The following is a 10,788-nucleotide window of genomic DNA, read 5'->3' on the forward strand; positions in this document are numbered from 1 at the left end:
CTCACTTTCAGACCCTCTGCCCTTCATTTCAAATAGGGTCCATGTATAGGCCCAAAATATCCAACCTTGCACATGTGATCCTCACATGTAACCTTTGACCTCCATCACCATCACAGTGTCATACAGTAAGTACATCAACGCACAGTGGGATGCACTAAATTCAGGGGGAGGAGCTCTCGACAAGACGAAGGGAACAAGTTCACATCCTTTTAGGCATTCTGATATCCCTTTAGATACAGGGATGAATACTGTGGATTGAGAGAGATTGTTGGAGCCTGTCTCTAGATCCCACCCTAAATGTGTGTGTGTGTGTGTGTGTGTGTGTGTGTGTGTGTGTGTGTGTGTGTGTGTGTGCAGGGTGCGAGTTAGGGGGGAGCAGGGGGAGCCATGGCTCCCCTAGTGGCCACCTGAGCTCCCCTGGAAACATGTTTTGTGAAATTTTGGGGGAGCTCTAAAATATTAATGATTGCCAAATAAATTATATTTTGACCATGTTTTTCCCTCAAAGGTGTAAAATCAGATAAATAAATGTATTTTGAGTTTATGATTCATGAAAAAAGTGCCTGCTTTCGCGCTTGAAACGTGGGGACGCTGCCCGCAGCTCCACCCACTACCCACTCACACAAGCTCGTTCGAACTACTAGCACTGTAGTCGAATGTCTAAAAGTCGCTTCTGTATTAGGTAATACCTGTTTTTACTTACATTTTGCTGTGTTGTAGGCCTATGGATTGCTGTGATGTGATAGGCCTACTTATGATAATGGCTCTGTGCATCGTTGTGTTGTGTATGGCGTTGCGTCTCTCCAGGCAGGGAGAGGGTTGTGTTGTGTCCTGTATTGTAAAGGCTTTGCCATAATTTGTTCATGGTTGCAGCCGCTGGCTGCTCTTATTTCGTGTGTTTGGCTCTGTGTACAGGATATCCCATGTGGTTGTGAAACAATGTAAGTTGTTGAGTAGCCTAATTAAGTTGATTCAATTAAACAGTCAGAAGACACATTATTGGTGGTCTGTGGATTATTTACTATCAAGTTCACTGAAGTTTGCGTAGCCCATTCGGGAAATCTGTTGACGTGATCCATCAGGGTGTTTCGTCTAAATATGGCTACATAGCTGTTAGACCTATCGCACCCGTGTGCAACGAATTTTCTCTTTATAATAGGCCTATGCCTATGCTGTTGCAGGATCGGCATTTAAACTTTGCCCCCCCCCCCCCCAAAAAAAACCCCGCCCCGCCCCCCGGCTCCCCCGGAGACCCTGGTATAACTCGCACACTGTGTGTGTGTGTGTGTGTGTGTGTGTGTGTGTGTGTGTGTGTGTGTGTGTGTGTGTGTGTGTGTGTGTGTGTGTGTGTGTGTGCGTGCCAAAAAAGAGAAACGTGAGTCATTCTAAAAAGGCAGTTACACCTTCGTAATGTGGAAGGTATGGCGCAATAGTGGTCTTACAGAAAAGCTTTTCTTAGAAAGTCTCTTGCTCAGACGTGTCTGACTGACTATGCTCAATGTATGTAGCAATATTTGCCCAAACCCGACCTAGATGTTCCCATACTGTGAATGACTGTGAAAGCAGACGGGGGAAGGTGTGCACCATTTCATGCATCCAAGCTTCTTCCAGTACACCAGTTCAGACTGGGGTGACCCGCTCAAACAGAACTGAAACAGAAACCAGTTCATGACTGAGTTCATGATGAGTAGGTTCACTAGAAGAGCCTGTGGCAAGGACGGTGATGAAGGCTAAACAGGATGTCTAGAGGTAACCGTCTTGTTTGAAGCCAATACTCATCTACAGGAGAGAGGGGGAAACGTGTCATCTCTGACTGACAAAGATAATCTTGAAGGCCTCAATTTAGTAAACACCACATACTGTAATCCCATGGGGGACAGGACACACACACTCTCACACACACACACACACACACACACGCACACACGCACACACACACACACACACACATATCTAGCTATCGGTAATGATTCACCTTGGCTGTCTATCATAAGACATCACAGCCAGGACATGAACATAATGGTAAAAGAAGTAGATCAGATGGAACATCTCTGTTCAGTTTGATGTCCGAGTTATCGTGATGAATCTCAATGATACAAATGTCTTCGGCCACGCTTTCAAACTATCACTAAACACTTATAATCCAACTCTGGAGTAATAGAGGTCAAGCGGACAGAATTGGTCCAGATGGGTGACCTCGGACTCGCTTTATAATATTGAACTTTAACCCTTACTGAGGAGGATGCTGAAGTCAAGAGGTTATGTGTAACACCTTTAAAAGTTAAAAGGAGATGTCAAGGGGCCCACATTTGAAGTGTGAAGAGTCTTGTACATCAACTAAAGGTTGCCTTACATTGTATGATTTTGGTCTGTTTTCACACTAAATTTTCAAAGTCGGACATTAATCATGGGAGTTGTACTGGAATCGCGGCGTGCTCTTGTCAACTAGATCATTTAGTGCAAGGTGCCAATCTTAGTGGTCTTTAGTAAATACACAATTAGCAAATACACACACACACACACACACCCTGTGGTTGGCTGTTTTCCTGTAAAGATATGGGGCCCAACACTTTCAGATCCTCTATGCTGGGTACTTCTAGGTCCTCTCTAAAACAGCATTCTACTTAATCCATCATCAAGCCTCCGAAATAATTCAGATGAATACACATTCTGTGAGAAATTAATCTCAAGAGTATCTATATAGGGATTATAAAACACATTCACATTTGCTAAATTAACCGTGGCTAATTTTTTTTGTTTGTTTGTGTTTGGGGGAAAGTCTGTCTATATTTAAACCATGACAGAGATATTTGTCCAGAGATATTTAATTAAGCAATTAGCCTTATAATACAATTAGCTTGAATGCATCTGGTGTTTGTCTTACTGATCTATGCTGAGCAGTATTGGTAGACCAGAATGGGTAGATCTCAGGTCTAGCTCAATAACTACCTTAACACCTCTCACTTAACAGTCATTGGCAGCATTTCCCAGATCTGTTAAGAAGCTCTTAAGTGCTAAGATCTTCTTAGGAGCGCTCTAAGCACGCTCCTAAGAAGATCTTAGCACTTAAGAGCTTCTCAACTGATCTGGAAAACACGGCCATTCTCAGTCTATTCGAGATACAGTACAGTACTATGTCCAAGTGACATGATCTGCAGGACACAGTATTATGAATTAGTGTTGTTGTGGAAGCCATGTGATTATAGTCAATTATTCATCCTCTGTAAATGGTCTCTGATGGCATCAAGGAAGTGTCTCTGCAGTGGCATCCATTGCCTGCTGAGCAGCCATTTCCTCTGCCATTTCATTTCATCTTTAGGGATGACTGAGGACCAGCCATGGGAACTCAGCCAACACATGGCCAGAATGCTTCCCATTTCCCTTGGGACCTCTTAAATGAGGTGGGGTCGTGTGTGTGTGTGTGTGTGTGTGTGTGTGTGTGTGTGTGTGTGTGTGTGTGTGTGTGTGTGTGTGTGTGTGTGTGTGTGTGTGTGTGTGCGCGCGTGTGTGTGCCCCATCGCTGCCATCTGATTGGCTAAAACACTTGTCACTCTATAGAGGTTCTTGGAGGATCCTACCCACTTGTCTATGTTGACCATCCACCTCAGTCCTCAACTGGAAATGTGATTGGCCGATACACTCGTCCAGTGGTCTCCCGGTGGACCTCACCCTACCCACGTGTGGACATGTGCTTGTAAACCCCCAGACACATCTGCTGTCATCACCGCCCACAAGCTAACCTCAGAGGGTGATGTCTTCCCAAAAGAACTACTTCCTCTTTCTCTAAATACGATAGCTGTTAGTGAGTCACTGGCAAAACTGTCTGTGACGACTCTTATGAATATGAGGGTGTCTAGAAGTCGTGGATGCATAATGATATGTGTGTACTGTATATATTGTTTTTTTTATAAATGCAAACGTGTCCTTATGGCTTCTCTACGTGTATTCACATGTATCCTCCTATACCACAAATCAATTTATATCTCTGCTTTATTTATTTCAGATTTTTAGATTTCTTATATTTCTATTTTCCCTTTCACATGTTTTATTTTCCTTTTTAAAAAGTGTATGTGACCCTAATGTTCCCACTCATTTAATACGCTGCGGTCTTACTGTAGATGATGATGTACAGTATGAATTGCGCTATACAAATAAAACAGCCTTGCCTTACCTATGTCCATACATACAGGATAATGTATACATCCATAGAGCATTTCTGTATGTACCCATATGAATGTATACATATTTCCCAGACATCAAAATCATGGTCTCAGGGTTTTCATGCTTCATCTTCCTGGATTGATACAGTATTTCACGGTGGCATTAATGCAGGCCTATACAGTTGAGAATGGCAACCTGTTCGTTAAATGATTCTAGTATTACAGCCTGCTCTGTGCTACCCGTAATGCTGGCGCCTAATTTGTCCTCCCACTCCCATTGGTCTTCATCAGGCATTGGAAAACATCGATCTCTGGAAGCCTTTGGGACCCACATAATAGCCTTACCCTGTGTAACTCTATCTAGGCCACGCAGACAAGAATAATCATGACTGCCCATAAATATTGTGCTCACCCCATTCCTAAAAAGGTATGGTCGATACAGGCACTTTGTTTTTCTTAAATTGTCTATGTTGTTATCAGATGCTATTATCCAAAGTGACTTTCAACATTAGAATAAAAAGGAAAGTATCATCTCCATTAGTAAAAGTATTATTCGTGTTATTATGATGATGATGATGATGATGATGATTATTATTATTATTATTATTATTATTATAGTAGTACTAGTAGTTGTAGTAGCAGTAGTGGTAGTAATTAGTAATAGTAGTAGTAGTAGTGGTAGTAGTTAGTAATAGTAGTAGTAGTAGTAGTAGCAGTAGTAATAGGAGTAGTAGTAGTAGTAGAAGTGGTAGTAGTAGTGTGTTGAAATGTGTTTTTAGTCCCCATAGTGTAGGTTGTTTCTAAATGGGAGGTGAAGTAGTTTACTGCACTTTCACTGGTGGCGTGGGAGCCGCACATCGTTGCAACCAGCGGCTCGGCCTGCGGTGAGAGCAGTCAAGGTTGGTTTGGTCTAGTTAATTAAGGCTGCTTGGACTTCCCCACGGAACACAATAATGGACACTCTGGCACACTTCAATTGAACCCCATTACAGAGAAGTGCTCCTCTGCTCATATTGGTGGACGTCAGGAAGGGGAGGGAAGGAGAACCATGAGCCCTCAGACGGACTGGGAGAACGACTTTTGGGACATTTGTGATTGAAAACAGATTTCTTTTTTATCACATATGTGTTAATGAATGGCATTCATGCGGTATGGCACGGTAAGATGTGATGTGCACTACCAAAAAATGATTCTCAACTAGATGGCACAAGCCTTCTTGCTTCTTTGGCTGACTTAAGTTGTGCAAATGTGCTGCATCATGATTACTAGACATGCACTTGAGTTCACACATTGATAAAGTTCTGTCAAAAAGTTGAGTTAAGTTGTGTTATTTTTTTTTTCTTAGAGTGTACAACATGGCATGTTGACAAGCCTTCGCTTTTATTCATATTCTGACGTACAGGGACGGAAAGTCTCTGTATGAATCCTTCCTGAGTGCCTGTGCTCTGATCTTAGTTACCAGGCGAGCCACAGTGAAACACAGTAGAAATCCATCATTAAAACAATAAACTATATTCTCAGATCCTAACAGGGGGATCCAATGGCTTTGTGCATGGACATTTGAGATATTTCAATCTCATTAATTAATTACAATGGCATCGACACTAACCCCGATGGCCCGTCAAACGTCAAAACACAGACTAGCCAGAACGCTCTGTCTGAGCAAATGACCAGCAGGAGAGCGCATGCTTTGTTTTCACACTGCATCTCTGTCTTATGACCTGGAGAATTGTTCCGCCTGTGGACGCTTGTGGTTTTGGCCACATTTGTTTCACAAGCGACACATTGTTCCAGCATGTTCTCTTTTAGCCATTACTGTATTCAATTATCTATTATTCATTTGTCCTTCAGTAATTCAATCGGGCACTTTGTTTTGTCTTACAAGTCAACAAGCTGGGGCCTTTCAAACATGACATTTGAGTACAGGTGATCAACTGAACCATACTACAGATAGAGAAATAATATAGTCAGCTTAATTTTTTTTTATTTTGTTTGATAACAGTGTCAAAACTGTTACATCTACTACCATTTTACTACCAGACCTCCTTGCTCATAAATGTTATAGAACAGGCTGACTGACAGAGGCATTTCCCCTTGTAGTGATTACATAACCCAGCCTTAAACACGACCAGGGTCAAACACACATGTCATACATGATCATAAATCATGGTTATACGGGACCATAGCGTAGTCATTTAAAGGGTCTTACCTGTAACAACTGCACTTGGAATGAGGGTGAAATCTTTGACACAAGTTCCTCCTGTTCGCACTTCTGTCACCACGGCAACAGAGAGGTCCCCTCTCTCCCTCCCTCTCCCCTTGGTCGAGCGTTAGTTTCCCGAGGACGCAGGAGTTCCTGACGCACAGCTGTGAGTGATTTCCCCTGTCTGGTCGGTTTTGCTCCTGTGCCGAGGCAGAGGAGGGCGAAAAACTTTGCGTGACGGAACAACTAAATAAAAATAATTTAAAAAAAACCCCGACAGACCCGAGAACAAACGGAGTCTCTGGAGCTCCAGCGGTGCGGTTCCTGTTATAGTCTCCTCGTGCTCAGGTCTCATCTGGGGAGGAGTGAAGTGCGCTGCCTCTGCCTCTGCCTCTCATAGTGGGACTGTCCTGAACTCTGCCTCAAGAGATGCTTGGGGAGATCACTGAGGGGAGGGGGGAAGAGAGAGAGAGAGAGAGAGAGAGAGAGAGAGAGAGAGAGAGAGAGAGAGAGAGAGAGAGAGAGAGAGAGAGAGAGAGAGAGAGAGAGAGAGAGAGGAAGAGAGAGAGAGGGGGGGGGGGGGGGGTAAAAATGTTTGTTGAGTGGAGCAGGCATGTTTCCAGCAAATGATGACTTCAACAGGACCATAGTGAGTGGGAGAGAGAGAGAGGGAGAGAGAGAGAAATAAGAGAGATAACGGGTGCAGATATGTTACACAGGTTTGTTGTCTGAGAAGCAACCCAGCACAGAAACAATGGCACACACACACACACACACACACACACACACACACACAGCTGTGGTTTCTCTAACAGCCAGGTTTCTTAAGTGCATGTGCAGCCGTTTCCTGTGTGGAAACGCAAGAACCTAGCGAATATGTATGTGAGCTCCAAACACACAGAGCCTAACATGCATGCACACACACACACACACACACACACAAAAACATGTTTTTGAGCGTGTGTGTATGTGTACATACACACGTACATAGAGCATGACAACATACAGAAACTCACTGGTCATGCAATGCAACTGTGCAGAGACAACAAAATGTACTTTGCGTCTAACCAGAAGTTCAAAGAAGCAGGAAAGTGCAATGTGATAAACACTACAGTAGACAGATGGTGCAATGTAAACACTTGTGAAACGTTTCGTCAGATGATAGAGCCCCAAACGCTCCACGTGGTGATCTACAAATCAAACTGAGGAGCATATTCTGGTGTGTGCTCCCTCTCCCTCTTTTTCCTGACATATACTGTACGCTTCTGTCCAACACCCAGTTCTCATCGTTTTTGGATGTGCGTGCGGTACACTTGAACTCTTTAACACATGACATAGAGTGTAGAGTATACAGTAGTATTCAGTTGAGGAATTGGTGTGGTTTACAATAACTCAAATATGTAATAATATGTATTATCACTCGCTTTATAATGGCCAGTATAGATATGAATATGGATAGCAGTGTATGAACGACATGTGCAGATGGGCCTTGTAGTGGCAGTAACATTATAAGAGTAAAAAATGTAAAATATAAAATATGTATAGATGTATTCAGCGTTTTAACAGTAATAATGTAACAACATTCAGTATTTAATTCATTATCATTTCATTCATTCATTCAAATTCATTACAGTAATTTCCGGTGTATTACATGTAACCGCATTGTCTATAAGCCACAGGACAGTGTTTTATGCAAGTTAAAAGGAAAAAACAACATATTAATACCATATGAACTGCCCCATGTGTATTAGCCTCCTAGCTGAGGAAATGTTGCGAAATCAATGTATAAGCCATGGCTAATAGTAGGGAAATTACGGTGTAGGAGCAGTAAAGATAAGAGTGAGGAGAGTAACCAAGAACAGTAGAATATGGCTATGAATGGATAGGGAATCCCTGAGAGCGGTATGCGTAATCTGTACGCGAGTGAAAACACCGTTATGATGACACATATTCATATTTTCCTCTCCTGCTCCAAGAAAATAGCCTGAGTCATCGACCAGGTGGCACGCACGACCCACAGAGAGAGCAGACCCACAGTGGTTAACCGCCAGGGACACGGTTTCTTTTGAAGTCGTACACCTCAGGACACATCAAGGCAGGGAGGCAAAGGGGCAAGATGGAGCAGACTCAACATGCCCTGTCGCTAATGTGGTTTGTTTGTGCACAAACGTTGCTGATTTTGTTTTCTGTTGCTCTTTGGTTGGGCATCCAGGCTACTGGTCAGGCATGCGGAAGGCTACTGTGAAGGAGGGCCACTACAGGCCTTGGGCATAACATGCGGGAAAACCCCCTGCCCACATTACAAGGAATTGAACACGTCTCCTGTATTTGCTCAAATAGAATATTCACACTTCTCAGAGGCACTCACGTCTGTATCTCAGTTCTCAGATCAAACTTCACAGTAACTGCCTTTATGAGTTAGATATGGCACAGACACATGCAAGCCTTCCTCCAAGTATGAGACACAAGACGGATAAGAATAGTGATGAAAAATCGGAAATAACAGAGACACAAGAAATAATGTGCAAATAAGAAGAAATGAAGATAAGAATTGGACTCACAACTCTGTCACCTTGAGATAGATCCTCTTGCTGGCGGTGGAGCTGGCTATGTGCTGAATCCCTAAAGGATCCTGTCTCATCCAGCAACCACCACACACACACACACACACACACACACACACACACACACTGTCAAAGTAAGGGGATGAAACACACGGTGAGTGTTGAAATCCAGATCCAGGTCTTTCCTCACAGTCTGGCTCGGAGCTCCCATATCCCTTCTGGAGTGTGGGCCGGACGTGGCCCGAGTCAGAGCCAGACGTTCTCCGTGCGTGAGTGTTTCGTGTGGGTGGAGGGTGTGGGTAAATCCAGTCCTTACTCACAGTCTGGCAGAGATAACCCAGCTGGAACTGTAGCCTGAGTGAGATGTTTTCTGCAGTGTGTGTGTGTGTGTGTGTGTGTGTGTGTGTGTGTGTGAGTGTGTGTGTGTGTGTGTGTGTGTGTGTGTGTGTGTGTGTGTGTGTGTGTGTGTGTGTGTGTGTGTGTGTGTGTGTGTGTGTGTGTGTGTGTGAGTGTGTGTATGTGTGTGTGAGTGTGTGTATGTGTGTGTGAGTGTTTCGTGTGTGTGTGTGTGTGTGTGTGAGTGTTTCATGTGGGTGTGTGTGTGTGTGTGTGTGGGTGTGTGTGTGTGTGTATGTGTGTTGTGTGTGAGTGTTTCGTGTGGGTGTGTGTGTGCGTGCGTGTGTGTGTGTGTGTGTGTGTGTGTGTGTGTGTGAGTGTTTTGTGTGTGTGTGTGTGTGTGTGTGTGTGTGTGTGTGGCAGCATAGTTAGCCTGGGGTGAAGGCCAAAACAGCCAGGGTGGGGGAAATCCGCCCTGACTCAAACACTCACTCACTCACTCCCTCGCTCACTCCACTGGTGCAGTGTGGTGGTGATATCCCCGAATGGCTAAACTCTAGGAAGTCTCTGTTCAGAGGGGTGAGTTGAAGTGCAGCCCCCTCATCGTCCACTCTCCTTCCCTTTCTCCTCCGCACTAACTACTTCAGCAGTCCCTCTTTCTTTCCATCTGTTCATTCCTCTTCTCCTCTTTCTCTTCTTCACATATCCTCTCATCCCTCCATCTTGTTCTCGTTTCATTCTCTCCCCATATCCCTATCACTCCAGCACCATACCTCTCTCGATCCCTCCTTTTCTCTCTCTCTCTCTCTCCATTCCATCCTCTCTTCATCCCTCCATCACTCTCTCACTCTATCCTCCCCTTTCCCCTCTGTGTTTAGTTTTCCATAAACTCATCATGGCTCAACATAGTTGATGGTGATTTATCAGATATGATTGGCCCTTGAAACTATGCGGGCTGAGAGTCATCCAAGAGCAATTCATCCTGAATGCTAAGTGTGTGTGTGTGTGTGTGTGTGTGTGTGTGTGTGTGTGTGTGTGTGTGTGTGTGTGTGTGTGTGTGTGTGTGTGTGTGTGTGTGTGTGTGTGTGTGCGCGTGTGTCTGCATGTGTGTCTGCGTGTGTGGGTGTGTATGGGTTTGTATGTGTATGAGCACACAGAGGTGAAAAGGCTACAGTATATACTCTGCTGCAGTGTGTGTGTGTGTGTGTGTGTGTGTGTGTGTGTGAGAGAGAGAGCTTAAGGTTAGAGAATCTACGGTATGGAATGCTGGTGGAGACTGCAAGGGAAGGGATCATTCTGCAGTTCTGAGACTGGCCTCCCTCATTAAAGGGACAGTGTCTGATTATGGCCCTACACGTCAATTCTCACTAAATTGGCCTCATGTTTTTCTACTCTTCTGCTCCACGTTTGTACTCAAAAACAAGCTACGTGTCGTCAAGGCGTAGACATAGCTCTGCAACAAAGACACCAAGTGCATTGTCGCTACGCACGAACACTCGCCTATGATCTCATCTAGAAACCTCAA

The 10,788-nt window shown here is 44.2% G+C and overlaps 1 protein-coding gene across 1 annotated transcript in view; it reads right to left on the bottom strand.

Annotated features, from left to right (window-relative positions):
- gpr184 (G protein-coupled receptor 184) overlaps positions 1–6,749 on the bottom strand; it is a 12,823-nt gene extending 6,074 nt beyond the window's left edge. Inside the window, exon 1 of the mRNA XM_062552988.1 lies at positions 6,370–6,749. The gene's annotated coding sequence lies outside the window, so the exon portion shown is untranslated. The remainder of the gene's footprint in view (positions 1–6,369) is intronic.
- Between the last annotated feature and the right edge of the window lie 4,039 nt (positions 6,750–10,788).

Source organism: Sardina pilchardus, chromosome 13, assembly GCF_963854185.1.
Source record: "Sardina pilchardus chromosome 13, fSarPil1.1, whole genome shotgun sequence".
NCBI lineage: Eukaryota > Metazoa > Chordata > Actinopteri > Clupeiformes > Clupeidae > Sardina > Sardina pilchardus.